This window comes from Talpa europaea (genome assembly GCF_964194135.1).
Source record: "Talpa europaea genome assembly, chromosome: 2".
Taxonomy (NCBI): Eukaryota; Metazoa; Chordata; class Mammalia; order Eulipotyphla; family Talpidae; genus Talpa; species Talpa europaea.
In genome coordinates this window covers 21,406,174-21,426,664 of record NC_140068.1, presented here as the reverse complement: position 1 = coordinate 21,426,664, position 20,491 = coordinate 21,406,174, and positions in this window count along the sequence as shown.

Sequence of the window (20,491 nt, the reverse complement as noted above, 5' to 3'; positions counted from 1 at the left end):
CAAATATTGTTAAATAAAGGAATGGCAGAGATGGATGAAATGGAATGGTTCTAATTAAAGTGTGGTCTGCACAACACTGTGGGAATGTAATTATTTCCCTATAGTAGTACTGTTAGCTTTTACTTTCAAAACAGTGGTTCCAATGACAGCCTCACATTATTTTATATCACTACCAATGAGGACAGAAAGATTAAAATTACCCTTATCTTACTATTGGAAAATGGAGATATACAGGTTTTCCTTGCTCTCCAAAAATAGAAATGTTCCCATTTTGTATGCTTTGGTAGGTTATTTTTTGGGACTGGTGACACTCAAATATTTTCATGTAAATGAATACAAACAGTTTTTCCAGACCCAAAAATAACCTACCAAATCATACTGAATAGATTTAAATGTTCTACTTTTGGATAATAGAAGATAGCTGTGTATTGGTTAAAATTCTAGATTAGGGTCATGCTGCTAAACTAGTCAAAAAAAAAAAAAAAACCCAACAAAACAACAACACTTAAATGTGTTCACCTGGCCAGTGTCAGTGATTAACTGCAACACCAATTTCCTTTAACAGCATTCAAATATTTATTTTTTCTTATAAGAATCCAATACTCATGATTCTTGCCTGAATAGCATGTGCATCCTATACTTTCATTATACTGCCTATAAAAAATCTTACACTAGTGATAAAAAAATTTCCATTTTGAGAAAGATAAAACAGAAACATACCTCATTGCCATGCATTGTCACATACACATTGTATATATAAGAGAAACAAGAGGTTTCTTCATCATACATGAATTCTGACACATTTCCACTTATCATACTTAAAGGATGATGTATGTCAGCAATGATTTGGTCTTCCTTCTCTCTTAAAGCTAATGTAGGTGGCCCAATTTTTCCTGGGGAGACAAAAAAGAAGTAGAATTGATAGTGGCCCTGGAATTTTACAGTACATTACATAAAATTACCACATTCAATAAGTATTTCTGTTGTTGTTTTAAAGCAGACTAGATTTAAACCATTCCATAAATATCTAGAACATATGTTCTGTGTCCTTAATAATGAATGTTAACTCAGGCAAGATTTCTTATCTTATCTAAATTCTTCTTTAACAGTTCAATTCATTTCTTTTCTGTTAAACCTTTAAAAAAGAATTTCTGCCTATCTTGCTCAAGTTTATGTCTAAAAATCCAAGAAAAGGGAATGTTTCCTAAAACATTTTATAATGCCAACATTATCCTAATATCAAAACCAAATAAAGATAGCACAAGAAAACAACAGACCAATATCCATGATGAATACTGATGCAAAATCTTCAGCAAAATATGAACAAACAGAATTTAACAACAATACATTGTAAGAACTATACATCAGGACCAGCAGGATGTATGCTACAGAAGGATGGTTTACTATACATAAATCAGTCAATGTAACACATTAAGTCAACAAAAGTAAAGATAAAAATCATGTGATATTAACAATTGCAGAGAAAGCATAGATAATATTAGGCACGTTATTTATGACAAAAATTTTAAGCAAGATGGGAACAGATGGAATCTACCTCATCTTAAGAAGAACTACACATCACAAAACTATAGCCAATGTAATACTTAACGGAGAAGAAAAAAAGAGCTTTCCTTTAAGATAAGGAACAAGACAAGCCTGTTACTACTTCTACTTCATTTAGTATTAGAAACTTTAGCTAGACTAATCAGGTAATAGGAAATAGAAGCAATTCAGGCTGGAAAAGAAGAAATGAAGATATTATTTGCAAATATATTTAGAAACTGTATTTAGAAAATCCTACACACTCCATTAAAAAATGATTAGAAACAATAAACATAGCAAAGTGGCAAGTTAAAAAAATCAAAATGATTGCATTTTTATGTACAATGAAAAAGAAAAAGCAATTAAAAAAATAATTTCATTCACAATCACTTCAAAAAGTATTACTCAGGAATTAAGCAAGAAAGTGAAAAACTTATATTCAATGAAAACCACAAGATGTTATTAAAAGATTTAGATCATAACATAAAGAGATGGAAAATCATTCCACACTCATGAATAGGGAAAAATCATTATTAACTAAAATTATTAATTAAAATAACTCTTCTACCAAAAGCAATATATAAATCTAACACAATCTTCATCAAAACACCAACAGTGGGCCTCCCTGGTGGCGCAGTGGTTGAGCGCTGGGTTGTGAAGCTGCCCGCAGCCTCTGCAGCGCCGGTTCGATCCCCGGCTGCTCCCCGGCCACTGAAGGAGGGTCCCACATGGCGCGCAGACCTCTCCTGCCGCCCGCTGCTCCCCTCGCAGTGTACTTCGTCAGTCTGCCTGCTCTGCTCTCCCCTCTGGCTCTGGTGAATTCTCTCACCCTCCCGCGCTTCTGACTGTACCCAGTGCATGTATAAACAAACAAACAAACAAACAAATAAATAAATGAATAAAATACGTGCCTCTTTAAAAAAAAAAAAAATCTTAAAAAAAAAAAAAAACCACCAACAGTATTCTTCAAAGAATTTGAACAAACATTCAGATTTATATGGAATGTTTGCACCTGAATAGCAAAAGTAATCTTAAAAAGAGAAATGGAGGCATCATGATATCTGACTTTATACTATAAAGCAACAACAGTTGAAACAGTATGTACTGGCATGTAAATAGTCACATGAATCAATTGGAACAGAATCAAAAGTCCAAAAATAAATCCCTAACCATACACACACACACACACACACACACACACACACACACACACACACATATCAATACTTAATTCAGGTTAAAACAGTCAAAACCCAACAAAAGGCGAAAGTAGTCTCTTGGAAAAATGGTGCTGAGAAAACTGGATGGCAACATGTGAAAGAATAAAGTTGGACATTCTCTAACTCCATGCACAAAAATAAATTCTAAATGGATAAAAGAGTTAGAAGACCTGAAATGGTAAAACATACAGAAGAAAATATTGACAATATTTATGAAATCAATGATAAAGACGTTTAAGAAGATTTGACATGACAAGGGAAACTAAACAAAAATAAACAATTGGGATTATCTCAAATTAAAAAGCTTTTACACAGTGAAATAATATATAAGTAGATTAAGAAGACATCCCACTGAGAGGAATGTTTACATATACTATTTATATAGAAAAAAAGAATGTTTCAGAAGTGCCAGTTTAGTGATTTAAAATCTTTGAACCTTCATCAAAACTCTATTTGAAACACATATGGACGCCTGGCAAGAAGGGTTTATAAATGTCTTGCTAAATAATGTCCAATTTTTTTGTGAAAATCAGAATTAAATATTCATCCATGCAACAAATACTAGGTATTTTTGATGTTTGGGACTTTGTTGGTGAACCATTTACTGATTTGTCACATATTTATTGCACATCTACTGTATGTCAGACAGGTTTATTTTCACACACCAATGTATCCTCAGGGCCTAGCACACTTTTTTACATAGATGTCAAAGGCAGGGACTTTGGGGAATAAAAGCATTTCAAGGTAAGTGGAGGAAGGGCTGGTGGAAGAGACCAAATAAGCATAATCTGAAAACCTGGTACAGAACCAAGGTGCTGCAGCTGAAGTAAGGAAGCGTGGAAATGGAACCAAAAAAAATGGGCCTCCTTGATGGTGCAAGGGGTTAAGCATAGCACTATGAAGCAATCTGCAACCTCTGCAGCCCGAGTTCGATCCCCAGCCGGCCAGGGAGAAACCACGTGCCGCAGCAGACCTCTCCTGTCTCGCCTGCTGCTCCCCTCGGCAGTGTATTTCAGCCAGTCTGCCTGTTCTGTTCCCCACTCTGTCTCTGGTGAATCCTCTCACCCCCCATATCTCTGACCTGTACCCCAGCTCTTGTATGCACAAATAAATAAATCTCCCCCCCCCCCAAAAAAAAAAAGAAAAGAAATGGAACCAAAAAAGGAAGTAAATTTACAAGACAAGGTACTGAAGGACCTCCTCCTAGGGAGGAATGAAGAGACTGGGGCTTCTTTCATTCAGCAGTGAGGATGTGAGAGCCACACAGTAAGCAGCACCTCTGAAGATTCTACGGTGATGGGTGAATGAGATGCTAGAAAGAGCAAAGAGCTGAAAATCACTGGGTTTGAAGAGATCACAGAACTCTAAAAATTTTTAATGTGTAAATGTGGGTATTAAAATTCCCATGAGTCTTGAGAATTTAAGGAAAAGAGGGAAAACGAGAGCAGCTGCCCAAGCCCTCAGTGAATGCAACCCAGAAAGGAATGTCACTGAAGAGAGGGAAGGGAGGGGACACCTCTGGAAAGCAGGCCTGCTTGTGTGCATGCAGTGACAGTTTAGAAGGCCCAGCGTGGTGGCTGCCTCGTCAGCCTATTCTGGGGGAGCTAAGAGGAAAGCATTGACTCCCTAAATTTTTCTGAACGTTTCTTGTGCATTCTTGTAATTTTTAGCAACTGCTAATAAAATAGCAAATATATACAGAAGATATGTGTATTTTCAAAATTAATATTTAGATCTAATGTTTACTCACCTTGTCTGCACAAAATAAATTCTTTTGACTCTACATAGTCTGATTCATTTTGTCCGAGCCTAGCTTTAACTCTGGCCCAGAGAGGAACTTCTGGATCATCAATATGGGAAGAAATATAACAGTAATGACGAAAGGTATTGCAGGTATCAATCCATTGTGCACTACTAAAATGAGAAAGAAGAATCACAATGGTAATTTTTACTGCTAACCTGTAAAATTGAACCATCTTGCTTTTCATTCACATCATGGAGCTGATAGGGTAGAAAGAACTAAGAATATAACCAAAATGAAAATGCATACATTGTACAAAAATGAAAAAACAATGTAAGAATTATATAAAATACATTAAACATTAAAAAAATAGGATACAGGAGATAAGACAAGGTAGGAAGCCCTTACTCTATGGTTAGGAATACTATAATTCCTGTATGATAGGGTCCAATTAAAAATATCACATCTGTACAAATCACATTCCACATGTAATTGTGAAGACTCTGCTTTTTGGACAACTTGAGTCCATTAACATATTACTTACAGAGTCCACTCTAACAAACGAAAAATTTTGAAATTTTATGTTTCTACTTAACAGTAAGATGACATCATTCCTTTAATAAACTGTAAGCTTTATTTGTCAAATCTTAGAAAATATCAGAAGTAGTGGTATTTTTCTACCTCAATACTGACAAGAAGAACTAGAGGTAGGAGGTATTCAGAAAAGAAGTGATTTACATCCCAACACTTCTGGAAGACTATAACCAGTTCAGGAAGTTTTAGCACAGGAGAAGGAAGGGTGACATAGGAAACAGAATTATGAAACGTGCAAGGACCTAGACAAAAACAGGCTAAAAAGATAAAAGAATAACACTCACCTGTAGGTCTTTACCTGTACAGTAAAGACAGGGGTTTGAGACATAATTGGATACTCCCAATTAACACTAGTATTCAAGTTAAAGGCCTCAATTCTAAGATTGGTTGGTACTGGTACTGTAAGAGATTAAAAATAGAAAATGGACAATAGTAAGACACTAACACTAACATTAGAAAACCTTGTTATAAGAAGCCATGTTGGGCAAATATGCATTGTGAAGAAGAGCAGAACTCACTGGCATAATTTGAGAGATTTCTAAAAATTAATTTTATTTTAAAATGTATAGGAGAGTTCTGATTCATTTTAAATCACTGAAACAACACTGTGATATAAGGATATCAAATATAGTATGAGACAGCTGGTTCCTACATTTTAGGAAATTTTATAAATAAATGCATTGTCTTTTGTAATAATAATCCTCAATTTATTTCATTACATTCTATTTTCTATCTTTGGTGCCACAGATTGCATTCGATGGCTAGAGGACAACTGGTAACCCAGAGATGGTCATTATCCTTTTAAAATACCATGCAGACTCTCCGTTCTATACCCAGTACCATTACATACTTTCAACGCCCTGTCTATAGCCTAATGATTGACTGAGGAGGCATGGACCTTTCCAGTGACATCAACATTTTGCTCTCCGGGGCACACACGGCTTTTAACAAAACATATACAATATTTCTTCTTGCCTTTGTTCTTTTAAACCATTTCAGAAAATATTTGTTGATAAAATGTGATCATATGAGAGAATAAAAGTAAGTCACATCCATATCTTGTAGTTGGATAATACCAAAACCTTATTTAGTCATTTTATTCCTCTGCTCATCACCTCTTAGAAAACTTCCTTTCCCTTTCCCTCCTTTCTTTCCCTTGATGAAACTCAAAATTTAAGGTTATTCAATCCTAGAAAATTCCTTTAAAAATGATATACCTATGCAGTTAAAATAAATGAATGGCTATGTGGTCAGGTATAGTGGCTTCCAAATAAAACTTATTTTCAAAAATTTTGAGAGTCAAAAATTTAGATATTTTTTAAGTTTCCCAGATGATAATAATGATCACTTGGGTTTTTACCAAGAAGATTGGGTCTAAAACAAGAAAAAATATGTCCTGGGATGGACATAAAGAGGTCTGGGTTCTTTCCTGGCTACCCTACTAAACAGTTAATTCAGATTTCTTTATCTGTCAAGTGAGGAGATAGTTGAGAAACGCTGCTTTACAAATTCATAATTTTAGGATTTTTTTCTATTTAGGAAGAAAATCTAATTTAAAAAATAATTGTTAATAAGCCAGTAAATTTCATAGTTTTCCCTTTAATGAATAGCTCTCATTACTGCCCACATGTCTGACTGCCATATTATTTACCAAAGAAGGCTCAAGACTTAGGTCAAAAGGGTGAGATAATCAAGTTGAGAAGGTGTCTCACAGATCCAAATACTCCTTAATACTAAAATGCCCTTCCTGCAGTCAGTGACCACATATCTGTAAGTTTCCTACTTATTCTTCCTGAAATACTGCTGAAGGCTTGTGGGTGAGCCAGAAAGCCCTGGTCTTGCCCTGAATTAGCCCTGATTTTGGTTTTGAGAGTTCCCAAGACCATACAAAGCTGGGTATACCCAGACTGCCTTAGCAGGGTTCCTGTTTCTGTGGCATGTCTGCACCTCAATTTCCTTAAGTAATCTCGTCTCAAATAGCTCATATTCTAGGTTGAGGAGGAAATAAAATGCACCCTTCCCTCAGGCTTCCATTGAACATTAGTATAAAAAAATAATCACACATGTAAACATAATTTTGCAACCAGATAAGAGATAACTAATGCTAAGAACTCCTAATGAATCCGAACTTCTCTGAGAATCCAGTTCTTAATTTTAGTATCTTTTGCCTCTTCAGATACAGAGAATTTTGGCTTCTTTTTGTTTAAAAGTCCTTCCCCTGCCGTTTTTTCAAAAAGAGTCTTGCAGTATGCTGCAAGAAGCAAGAAGAAACCGCATGCCCCTTTCAACACTGCTTGGAAACCTCTTCAGCCAGGTCAAGCAACTAACAGACACATTTCCTACTCTCCTGTTACCCAAAACAACAGTGTTGCTAAACTTTCTGCCACTTGGTAGCAAGGATTCTCCTTCCCACAGTTTGCAATAATGACAAGCTCTTCAGTTCCTTTTAAACCTTCTTTAAAAAATTATTCCCAATCAAAATGACTTTTAACAGTATATATTCAATCTACAATTCTGATATTTGTGGGAAAGGCATATAGAAGTCAATCTATATGCTAGAACATCATATAAAATGCATTTATATTTGAGAAGTTACAAAATCATATATTGACTATTATAAAACCACAAACAGTAGATTTGTGCAGCTTTAGATTATTTTTAATGTGAATCAAACAATGTTTCCTTGTTCCAACCTTGACAAGGTCAGAATAAGAAAAGGACTAAAATGATAGCATCCAACACAGACAGGCAGCAGGAGAAAAGTTTCAATGAATTAGAGTAGACAGAAATTTCTACCAGATTAAAGGAGAAACTTGAGAGTAGACAGAAATTTCTACCAGATTAAAGGAGAAACTTGAATATTTACACCAAAGGATGTTACCTGTGGTTTTAATGCCACGGATGAAAAACTGTGTGGTTATTAGACATCTGTTTTTGTCACTTTGTCAAAAATCACATGATAGACGTGAGAAGTCTCCTTGTTAAGTTTCAGAATTATGAACCCTTAAGTTTAAACTGTTATACATTCAAATGAAAATCATTCAAGATTACAGCAAACTTCTATTCCTAATAAATTCACCTTATATTAATAAAAATATGTAGAAATATCACAACACCATTATCTATGGAATTTAAGGAAAGTTCCTACTAGATTATCTCATGAGATAAAACAATCTTACAGATTTTTCCATCTCTCAAAAATGCCTAGAAATTTAAAACATGTATTTAAATATTTAAAGTTCTTAAATACTAAAATTCTCCTTTAATCTGTAAGTTATTTCTGTTAGCTATAACCCATTAAAATGTCTTCCTCTTACAGAAATGCAAATGGCCAACAGACATATGAAAAAATGTTCAACATCACTTGTCATCAGGGAAATGCAAATCAAAACTACAATAAAATACCATCTTACACCAGTGAGAATGGCACATATTAAAAAAACTAGCAACAACAAATGTTGGCGAGGATGTGGAGAAAAAGGAACTCTCCTGCACTGTTGGTGGGAGTGCAAACTGGTCCAACCACTATGGAGAGCTGTGTGGAGATTTCTGGACCTACTAAACATAGAGCTTCCATATGATCCAGCAATTCCACTCCTAGGTATTTACCCAAAGGACACAGAAACATCCATTCCAAAGAGCACCTGCACTCCTATGTTTATAGCAGCATTATTTACAATAGCTAAGCTTTGGAAACAACCCAAATGCCCAAAAATAGATGACTGGATCAAGAAGATGTGGTACATATATACCATGGAATATTACTCAGCATTCAAAAAAGATAAACACATGCCATTTGCAGCAACATGGATGGCACTGGAAGGGATCATGCTCAGTGAAATAAGCCAGAAAGAAAAAGAAAAATACCGGATGGTCTCACTCATAGCAGGAATCTAGAAAACTTAAATAAGGGACCAGGAAAATAAATAACTATAAGAAAGTGAAAATCAAAATCAACAAAAAACTATGAACCAGAGACTCTCTATGGGAGGTGGTGGGCGGGGAGGGGAGGGATTGGGGTCAAAATAAGGGGGTTGCAATTGTATGGGGAATATAAAAATAAAATTCATTTAAAAAAAACCTTATAAAAATAAAATATTAAGAATAAAAAAAAAAAACTTCTTCCTCTTACCACCACCTGCCTATTTTGATTGCTTTGAAAGCGATCATCTAAGTCCCTTTCCTCATCCATGTCCACTTGTGTCGTTTTTAGCTATTTGGTGCATAACATCTCCACCTAGAGTGAACGTTATGTTCAGATCTGCTTCCCAGAATTCCAGTTCTAGAAAACTAGCAGTTGAGGATTTAACAAAACCAAACACAGGAGAGAAGCAGCATTACTTTGGAGCACTCTATTTGATACAGGAAATAAAACCAACTTTTTTTTGTGATAAGCTAGAAGAGATGGGGTATGAAAACCCACTGAAGAGAGGGCAGAAAAGATGGTAAAGTTTAGTGATGAAGCAGTGCTGCTGGAAGAACAATGGGGATTCAGCAAAGACAAAAACACAGCAGGCAGGACTGCTCTGTAATTACTGATGGAGGGAGAAAACTCTGGATGTCTCCAGATTTCCTCTGCATGGACAAGGACAGGAGCAGCAGCTGCCACCTGTGCTCTGTGCCTTAACTGCCAAAAATGCATCTGGGCCTCTACTGAAAGAGAGACTGCCAAGGATTTCTTCACTGATTGCATAGAAAGGATATAAAAGATATGCAGTTCACTCAGAACAGAGCTCCAGACCCTGCAGACATCATTCTAACTATCTGGTTTACCAACCTTTCTTCTAGGAAGGACAAACTGAGATGCATAAAGAAGTAAGGCTACAGGGGTTAGTAATTAATTGGTTTGGGGGGCTCTTCTAAATCATCTGACACTACAACTCACAAACAAATGTTCCAAAGCATCCAGATCCTTTTCTGAATAAACTCAGAGAAGAGATCTAACACCTTCCCCAGGTTAAAGCTGCAGGGCTGTGGGTATTATCACAGAAGTTTGTTTTTGCACTACAAAAAGAAATACAGGGGGAATAAGTGAAAAAATATCAAATTAAAACTGGCCATTTTTCAGAATAAAATTTATGATCACACTCATCTCCAAAATGGTTTCATAGTGTTGATAAAATGGCTATTTTCTTTCATGCTTTCTAACTCTTTCAACTTTTCTAGCAAGTTGAAGTATTCCCTAGATTTCAGATTTCAGATGAATAAAGGCATTTCGGGAATTCTTACATGTGATGTTTCAAGGGCTTCTAAAAGTTTTTAATGAACTATTTCAGTATTTGGGGGCTCTGAAAGGAAATATAGACCCATTACATTGTGAAACTAATGGGAAACAATCCATTTTCTACTTCCTTTATTACTTTCTTGCATCTTCATAAAAAGGTAAAATTCAGAACTTAATGAGGACATTTAAAATATTTCAGGTCTATTTTACCTTCTACAGCATTGCTCCTCAGCTGGGTCCAGACCCCCAGCAGCCCTGCAGTCTTCTCCCTTTGTTAGGGGAAAGGCTGTCCTGAGCTAATTCCATACAGGCTTTGTGGACTCCACCCCCACTCGACCAAAGCCATCCCGACACTGGGAAAGACAAATCCCATCACCACCAAAGGGAAGGTTGCTGGGACCTGAGGGTGGAGTTAGGCAGCCAGGTTTGGTATAAAACCAGACACATGGGCCTTGGGGGGTTTCCTTTTGGCTCTCGGCCAGCTCTCGGCTCTCCGCCAGCTCTCAGAGTGCCACTGGGTTTCCAGGTTGGCAGATCGGGTAGGACACATTTAAGACTTTATTCCCTATTTTCTCCCTGAGTTGTACATTTCCTCATTTCCCCTTCCCTTGTAATTAAACCTTTTATTAACCTTTTGTGTGTGCCTTCAGTGGAGTATTAATAAGTCCCTTTAAAGTGCGCGGGTGAGGACCCACAGCCAGGCAACCCGTTTTATATCTGGGGCTGCCCTGTAACACCTTCATATCTGTCTTCAGGACCTACTCTGGTCTTATCTTTCTTTTTTTTTTTTTTTTTTAAATATATTTATTTATTTATATAAGCACTGGGTACAGTTAGAAGCACGGGAGGGTGAGAGAATTCACCAGAGCCAGAGCGGAGAACAGAACAGGCAGAAGGACTGAAGTACACTGCTGAGGGGAGCAGCGGGCGGCAGGAGAGGTCTGCGCGCCATGTGGGACCCTCCTCCGGTGGCCGGGGAGCAGCCGGGGATCAAACCGGTACTACAGAGGCTGCGGGCAGCTTCGCAACCCAGCGCTCAACCACTGCGCCACCGGGGAGACCCTGGTCTTATCTTTCACTCCCTCTTTTATCATTTAATCTCTCCGTTTCTTCCTCTCAGGGTTGGGCCTATCATATAGTAGCCAATACTGAAATTTCTAATAAGCTAAAATATTCCAGATATTTCACTCAAACCCCTACCAAGTTGGCGATTATCCAACAAAATTCTGCTCAGTTTCCTGACCTAAATGTAGGGTTTATTCTTGCTCCTGTTTCTCCAATTTAATCTTGTTAGGTTTACTTAGCTTGCCAATGAATGCTAACTGAATTAGACCCCTCTAGGTCCTGAGAGTAGTCATTTCTCAAGACTAATTCCCTTTTAGACTAGGAATTGAAAACACTGAAGAGGGCTTTTCAGCCTATAAGAAAGAAGAAAAAGGTGAAAGAATGAGTTGGCTGCTGAGTTCATTTTTAGATTTCTCATAGTGATTTAGATAAATTTATTTTTAAAGGCAACAATTTCTCATATATAACTAAAACAATTTAATATTTAAAAATATATCTGTCAAAATAATGACACTGTTGAATGATAATCATCAACATATACTAAACATTTGCTACAGGACAAGCAATGTGCTGAACTTTTATATTGTCTTGCTTGCTTCCCTGTTTCTATCAGGTGCTGTCATCTAAAATGAACACCCCATACAGTCCAACCCAGCAATAATAGAGTTAACACAATGAGTATGTATTAAGGGCCTGGCAAGCTGTCAAGACAGGGAAGTTAACCAAAAGCCAGATGCAGATTGTCCTTGTAGATTTTCCACCCACTTGGGAGATTCTGCTTTTTATTTTATTTTTTTACTCAACGTAGGAGGAGAAGGGAGTAGTCTGCATTTTAAATTAATTTTAAAAGCATAGGGAATACAACACAAAGTAGAGAAATGCACTGAAGAAAATGGGGTTGAGGGTTCACTGACATCTATGTTTACAAAATACTTGAGGAAAAAAAGCCGTAGATGTTTCTCCGGGGAGCAGGCATGCAGGTAACTCTACTTCCAGGGTAGCTTCAAGAATGTGCATTCTCTTGGGCCTCCCCTGGTGGCTCAGGCAGCTGAGCACCGAGCTGTGAAGCTATCTGCAGCCTCTGCAGTGTGGATTCGTTCCTGGCCAGCCAGTGAGGGTCCCACATGGCGCAGCAGACCTCTCCTGTCTCGTCCGCTGCTCCCCTCAGCAGTGTATTTCATCAGTCTGCCTGTTCTGTTCCCCACTCTGTCTCTGGTGGATCCTCTCACCCTCTCGCGCCTCTGGCCTGTACCCTGGTTCTTGTATAAATAAAAATATAAATCTTTAAAAAAAAAAGAATGTGCATTCTCAACGGGGCGCCGCACTTAGCAGGGCCCTGACTCAGAACAAGGCCTGGCACTTGGCTTAAATCTCTGCCTAAGCCAGGAAGCCGGGTCATCCTCTTCCTCTCTTTCAGAATCCAGTCCCTCTAACTGCTTTCCACTTGTTCTTCAAATGGTCCTCTCCCTTCCATTTAAATGAAACTGCCATTTCTCACTGATTCTTCCCAAACTTAAGCCACAGCTTCCTAAGTCACCTCTCTCCTTTGAGTCTACCCCCAAACTATTTTGCAAGATAAACCATCTTTCTAAATAGCCTATCTGATAATACTGCATTTCTCTTTAAATAACTCGAGCAAGGAACAGTAAACATATTTTTTCGTTGACTCAGTTCTTGTACTTGAAGGCACATTATTTCTTCTGGGATTCCCCTGCTGCCACCCCATGCAACAATGTACTGGCCACGCCAAGCTGGACAAATAGGAGTCTTCCCTGAAATTTTACTAGATTGGAGAAAGCTGCAAGATGTCAAAACCCAAAAATTGTCAACATCCACTTACTCCTGCCAGGTAGGGAAAGTTGTTCACACCTAGAGTTAGTAATAGGCAATGGCAAGTCTTTTGCAGTTTGAATTCATGGTTTGGCTTCCTGAGGCCCACCTGGCATCTCGACCTTTCTGTTTAAATTCTTCCTTGGATTTGTTATGGAGACAGAGTCTGGTTGTTTGCCACTTGAAAGCAGAAATTGAGACATAATTTGGTGGGAGGAAATCAGGTTTACTCAGGGGTTGGCAATCTGAAAAGGTGGACTTGACACAAAAGTCTGCCATCTCAAGTGGCCAGGTCCTGAAGAAACCTAATTAATTCCCATCAACCCTTGTCTCTTGAGTTTTGGCTTTCGATGGCAAGCAGCATGACTGGATCTGGGAACAAATTCTCTGAACCACTCCTCTTTTTACCATAAGTTAGCCAAAGCTGCATCTCTATCTTTTGCTATTAAACATGACAAGGCACTTTGTTAATGGATTCCTTCCTCTCCACTGTACTATCTCCCCTTGTATCCTCACACAAATAATTCTACAATAAAACTGCTGATCTCATACTAATAAAGCTGCTGTTTCACACTGTGTCCTCTGCATACTTCTTTCTGCACCCTCAGTTCCAACTCTGGGGTCGTCATCTCTGTGAAGTCTTTCCTGACTCCTCTGATCAGAGCCTGGCACTCAGTACCTTGCTTTCCAGAGCCTGTGCTAGACCACAAGCCTCTGCAACTTAACACAGTGAATGCAACAGCCCTGGCAGATAACTAATTTGCCCGAGATAATAGCAGTTTGCAGAGAGCTACTCAAAACTTGGAATCTGCAACCCAGCTAGTGGTAGTACCTCTCTACAAGCTGAGTAGATCGCACTGTGGTTCAATTTCTCATCCAAAAATGGAGATCATAAACCCACACCTAATGGGGCTAGATGTGAAATGAGATATGATAAGTGTTTTGAACAGTCAGTGCCTAGCACTCAAAAACTGTGAATTATACAATCATGGTCCTTGAAAGCAGAATCTTGAATAATTTCCCTTTTGTATTCCCAACACCTGGCACTGGCATACCTGTCCCCAAATAATAACTACATCTTTGTTTGACTTTTAAAGAACAAGTCCCAAGGCAAACCTGGCTATGAAAGCAGCATCCCTAACAAGGGTTCCCAGATATTCAGAGCAAGGTGAGCTCCAAAGGATGGGGAGGTTGGGCCTCCTTTCACCTTTTCCAGGCAGCTAACTGTGGACAATGAGGAGGCATTCAAGGCTGACGGGGATTCGGATAAATTAGGTTTTACCCTTCTGGCAGAAAAGGTGCTGATGTCATTGGAGCTCCTAATCACCTTTACACCAGAGTTTACAAAAGCATCTCAACGAATAAGTCCAAAAATTAACAATAACGTAAGGAAAAACAAACCAACCAACGCAAAAGCATCTTAGCATTTCTTTCCTGGGAAATCTCAATAAACAGGAGGAAATAACATGTCTAAGTGAACTAAGCTACGTGAAGACTCAGCCAGCCGGACAAATGGGCTCTTGACGGCATCGAGTCCAGACTTGGATGGAAGACGGCAAAGTGACTGCCACTTAATAATTTTCGGCAGGCGACGGCACGTCCACCGTAAGGATTTGGGGTCCACCCTAAGATCAGGGCACTGAAGCCGCGAGCTGCGGGCACAAGGCACTATCGCCGTCCAGGACGCTCACTTATCTCAGAAATAAAAGACTCAAGAGGGGCGTCCCGTCGTTTTGCCAACAGCGGAAAAGGGCAGGAACTGAGCCGCGCAGCCGCGGAGACCCCGCGGCGCCTTCCCGGCGGCCGCCCGCCCGCGCCGGCCCCAGCGCCGGGCCTCGGGAGCCGGGAGCAGCGCGGGGCGGACGCCGGCGCGGCCCGGCCGAGGCGGGGCTTCCAGGCCGGGGCGGCGCCCCCGTCCCTTCCCGTCCCCACCCCGCCGGGGCGTCGCCGCAAACCACAGTACCCGAGGACGGCGCCGGGCCCACGGCGCTCGTCTCAGCCTCGCTCCGCGCCAGCGCCACCACGACGAGAAGAAGGAGCGCCATGCCGGTCCGCACCTCCGCGGGGTGAAGCCCCGAGCCGCGGCGGGTGTCCCAGCCGGCCGGGGCCTCGCGCGTCACTTCCGCGTCCACGCGCCGGAGGCGGGGCGTGGGCGGGGATAGGGGCGTGGCCAAGGAAGAGGCGACCCGGACCGGCGGGCCGCAGGGCTCCTGGAGGCGGGGCGTAGAGGGGGAGGCGTGGCCAGAGCCGGGAGGCGTGGCCAGGGGGAGGACCGCGGCGTGGCCAGCGGCTCTAAGGCCGGGGTACTGAGAACGGGCTGGAAGGCGGGGCTAGGTGTGGAGGCGTGGTCAGAGTGAAGGGGTGGGGCCGAAAGGCGGGGCCCGGGGGCCTCTGCGTGGTTGCTCAGCGCCGTCGGCAGGCCCCTCTGTCGGCACGAGATTATGGTCACGTCCTGGGACTTTCTGTGGATTGCACCATCTTCTACGACTCTGTTTCTGCAGTGTTCTGGGGTTATAACAGTTTACACTACGGGCCTCCCCGGTGGCGCAGCGAGTTCGATTCCCAGCCGACCAGTGAGATACCCACATGGCGCGGCAGATCTCTCTTGCCTCGCCCGCTGCTCTCCTCAGCATTGTCTTTGGTCTGTCTACCTGTCCTGCTCCCTACTCAGTCTCTGATGAATTCTTTCACCCTCCTGCGCCTCTGGCCTGTACTCTAGTTCTTGTGTAAAATAAATAAATTAAGGGGGGAAAAAAAGTTTACCCTAGGCTACAACCCAGCACAATCCTACAACCCAGAACAATGAGTATTTTACCCCATTCGATGTCGCCATCTGGGCCTCTGAGACTCGACAGCAAAAAGAACCCTTAAATGCTATGCCTTCTCTAATCACTGCATTTATATTCGAGGAACCAGAAACCAGTCCTAATTTGCTTAACCAATAACTACAGTTAACCCTTACATAGTGCAGAGGTTGAGGAGTTGGGTGGTGGTGAGGGGGGCGTGGTCATAGTGGAAAATCAAGGTATAAATTGGTATAGTCCATCCTCCATGTAGGTGAAATAGAGTGAATTCTGAGTTTGGTTGTGGGAGAGGGGATTGAACCCTGATGTAATTTCTGATATAGAAAAAGCAGTGTGTAGGTGGAGCTTTGTAGTTCAAACCTAAGTTTTTCAAGGCTCAGCTGTATTTTATTCTAGGGGGAAAAACAACTTACATTACCTTTTCAGCCATTAAATGTTGTATAGTAACTTAATAATCATTTTGAGATCTGTCCTCTTTCCTTTCTGACCACATCCATTGCTCAGTCTCTGGAGATAGTTTTGTTATTGTTTTAACCGCCTAGAAAAATAAAATTTACCATTTTCTTCACTACTCAGAATATTAAAAAAAAACTTTACCACAACCTTGACTACCTAGAGGTATTACCTAGAATTATAATCTATCAGAAATAGCCTTTCTATTGGATAAATTTTTCTGTGTGACAAGACAAATACCTAATTACAGAGGATCTGGTCTTTCTCATTTGAATTGCTCTCATGTGAGTCCGTCTCCTCTCTTCTGGAACTCCAGGCCCCTATCACATTCCTTAGCTCAGGGTATATACCCCTGATTCTCTTCACTGACCTTCAAACTCACTTTTATGTGGTTTCCCTCTACATAAGTGATGCATTTATTTTTCCCTACTACTAATCTATTTGATGTTAATTTGATTGTTCAATCAGCCAGCCCAGGAAGACCCCAGAGGGACGGGGAAAAATTTATTCTCTGCCTTTATAGGGGGTTATGGAGTGAGATAGGACATAATATGCACTTCAGTTTAGTAAATGTTTTGCAGTGGCCATCACAGGTTGGGTTATCCATGAACAGACTGAATGGAAGATTAGCATGCATGACAAGTTCCTGTATGCTTTTTGGACTGACCACTGTGGAAAGCAAGTAGAAGAAGCAGGATAGAGCAGTGGGAGAAGTTTATCTGTGAAGCCACACTAACAAAGGCTTTGGCCAAGCTCTGGAGCCAAGATGGCAGTTTAGAGGTGTCTTGAATTGGAACGAATGACTGGTTCTTCAAGTACCAGCATTGATTAGTCATTGGATGCAAAACACCCCAAGAAGGGGACATGATTTGGGGCTGACCATTTCTTTAGCTGAGGCATTCTCCAAAGAGTGCTAACAGCTGAGGGGTTCTGCAAGCAATACTCTTTACAGTAGGGAGCGGATGGTATTATGGCTTCTAAATGAAGGAGGGTCTAGATAGAGCTTTGTAATTAGTGCCTACCATACTACCTAGCCCTCAGAGACATTGTGCTAGTCATTTGAAACTAAAGACATTTATTAATTCACTAAATATTATTAAAACACTGTGTGTGTGTCCAACACTGCTATGCAACAAGATATACACTGGAGTAAGACCAGTATGGCCCCTGCCATAGAGCATACAGTTCACTGAGGGATTAAACAACTTTAATCAAGCTATTAGAAATAAGTGCTGAAATTGTTGTAATTGCTATCAAGGAGAGCACTGGATTTACAAGAGCATAAATAGGAACTTAATTTAAGTTTTAAGTAAATTCTTTCTTAAAGTGGCTACAATTATGCTATAGCCCAAAGAAAAGGGGGAATTAGCCTGGGTAAAGATAAAGGTTGGGGGTAGAGTGGGAGGAGGAAGGCAGGTCACAGGCTAGTAAGAGAAGTAAGAAGGGTAAACTATATCTAGTATGTAAATCATATCTAGTTACACAGAAGTCAAATGAGCATTGCTCATTTCCTTGCTAAAAATTCAATGCCTAATAACTAGAGAAATCTAAGTATATTGGTCCCCACTATATTCTCTAGTGAGTTTTTAAAACCAAGAAAACCAGTGTGGTTCAAGAAGTGGTAATCCCAAAGCAAGGGTAAACTAAAATGCTGCTCTGGAGCAAGATTACATTTTGTAGGTCATACTCAATATGACCTAGAAGAAGTTAATAGATCAAACAAAGCAGGAAATTAGAATATAATCTAATGAGAACAGAAACTGGGTGTTCAGCACAATTTGTACATTTTTTGGGGATCCTGGTGCTCTGCATTTCCTTCCCTTTTTCTCTAGAATAGAAATAGCTGCCAGTTTTAAAGGAGACACACTGAAAAGTCTGTGACTAAAGCATTTGGTTTTGAATTATGAACATTTTATAAATTATAGCCAAAACATCCTGATTCTCTAACCCTCTATCATGACTTCCCATACTATTCCTTACTTAACTATGTTTTTTTTTTATTTTAAGATTTATTTATTTATGCATACAAGAGCTGGAGTACAGGCCAGAGGTGTGGAGGGTGAGAGGATTCACTAGAGACAAAGTTGGGAGTAGAACAGGCAGATTGACTGAAAACACTGCTCAGAGGAGCAGCAGGCGAGACAGGAGAGGTCTTCTGCGCCATGGGGTATCTCCCTGGCTGCCCGGGGATTGAACTCATGCTGTAGAGGCTGCGATAGCTTCATAGTGCTATGCTTAACCCCTTGCACCACCAGGGAGATCCTTTACTTAACTATGTTTTGCCAAGCACTTATTATCAGCTAGAGATTGTAAATATATGTATATGTATATATACATATATACACACATATATTTCAATACATAAATATTGAAAATTTGTTAATTCCTACCACAGAGAGTAACAGGATTACTAGAGCATAAATTCTCTTCCACTAGAAAGTAAGCTCCTCATTTTCTTTATTGCCACAATTTCCTGAAGCTAGACAATGACCTATTATTCCATTATATTTATTGAATAAATGTGTGAATGAACAAAGCAAATTTGTGAGCCCATCTGGGATTATAACTGAAATAGTTAAATTTGTAGCTAATTAAGTTATATCATAGTTCCCCTTTATCCAAGGTTTCACTGTCCATGATTTTAAGTTATACATGGACAGTGAAACCTGTTATATATATATATATATATATATAACTTAAAACCATGGACAGTGAAACCTTGGAGATATATATATATATATATATATATATATATAAAGATATTTTGAGAGAGATGACATTCATGTCATCTTTTACTACAGTAACTTTTACTTCAGTAATTGTTATAATTGTTCTATTTTATTATTATTGTTAATCTCTTACTGTGCCCATTTATAAATTAAATTTAATCATAAGTGTGTATATATAGGAAAAAGCATAGTATTACAGAGGGCTCAGTACTAACCAAGATTTCAGGTACCTACTAGAGCCTGGGGACATATTCCCTATTGATACTATTGTCATAGGGTCACAGATGAGAATTTAGATATATATGGCTATCAGACTGGTACCAAACAAAGTGCATCAGTTTTTGTCCTGTACACAGACCCCTTCCAAAGAAAGCTGTCATGCTGACTTCTGCTCAAATCAGATCAACTCCTGGCACAATAGCTGTTATCCATAGATGGCAAAGTCTTCTAGTGGATGACTTGTCTTTGAGTTTTGCTTAGATACCACGTGTTGGGAAGGTGACTGTGGCAAACATTGTTCATTAGCCTTTAGCCTAAAAGCTTTTCTCAATATCGTTTTACCTTTCTGTCTTCCCATTACAGATGGTGAAAACTCAATATTCACTTTCCCAGCCTTTATGGAAGTTAAATGTAGTTATATGGCACAGTTCTGGGCAATCTGACATAAACAGAAGTGAGTGTGTATGTGTGTGTGTTTCTGTGTGTGTGTATGCAGCAGAAGCAACAGAAAATCTTGCAGTCTCAGCACTTCTCCAGTCTTCCTGCCTTGTATGTAGACACAATGATGATTAGATCTGCGGCAGTTGTCTTGCAACCTTGAGGTGAGGTAACTGAAGATGAAAAACAAAAAGCTTAAAGTGAAAGAATAGAATGAATGAAATTCTGTGTTTACACTGAGCAGCTGAGCCAATACCTGCAACTATCTCTTGTTATAGGAGAAAAAATAGAGTTTTGAAAACAAATACTGGATATTGATAATGACTGAGGTTACCAAAAGTAAAGGGGAGAGGTTGGGAGGAAAGTATGAATCGGATATAAGGGATGGAGGTGGGTATTTAATTTTGATTTTTTTTTTCTTTCAAAAAGAAAAAAGTTAAAGAGCTAAATTCTCAGTCAAGGTTAGGTTATTGGGGAAGGCCATTAAAAGAACATGACAGTCTATGTGCTGGACCCAGGCAATTAGAGGCTCCAATCATCACCCATTCTGTGCATTTTGTTTACTTCCTCACTCCCAGAAGCTGCCCAAAGGCATATCCCTGAGATAAAATACATTATTGAGACCATCTAGA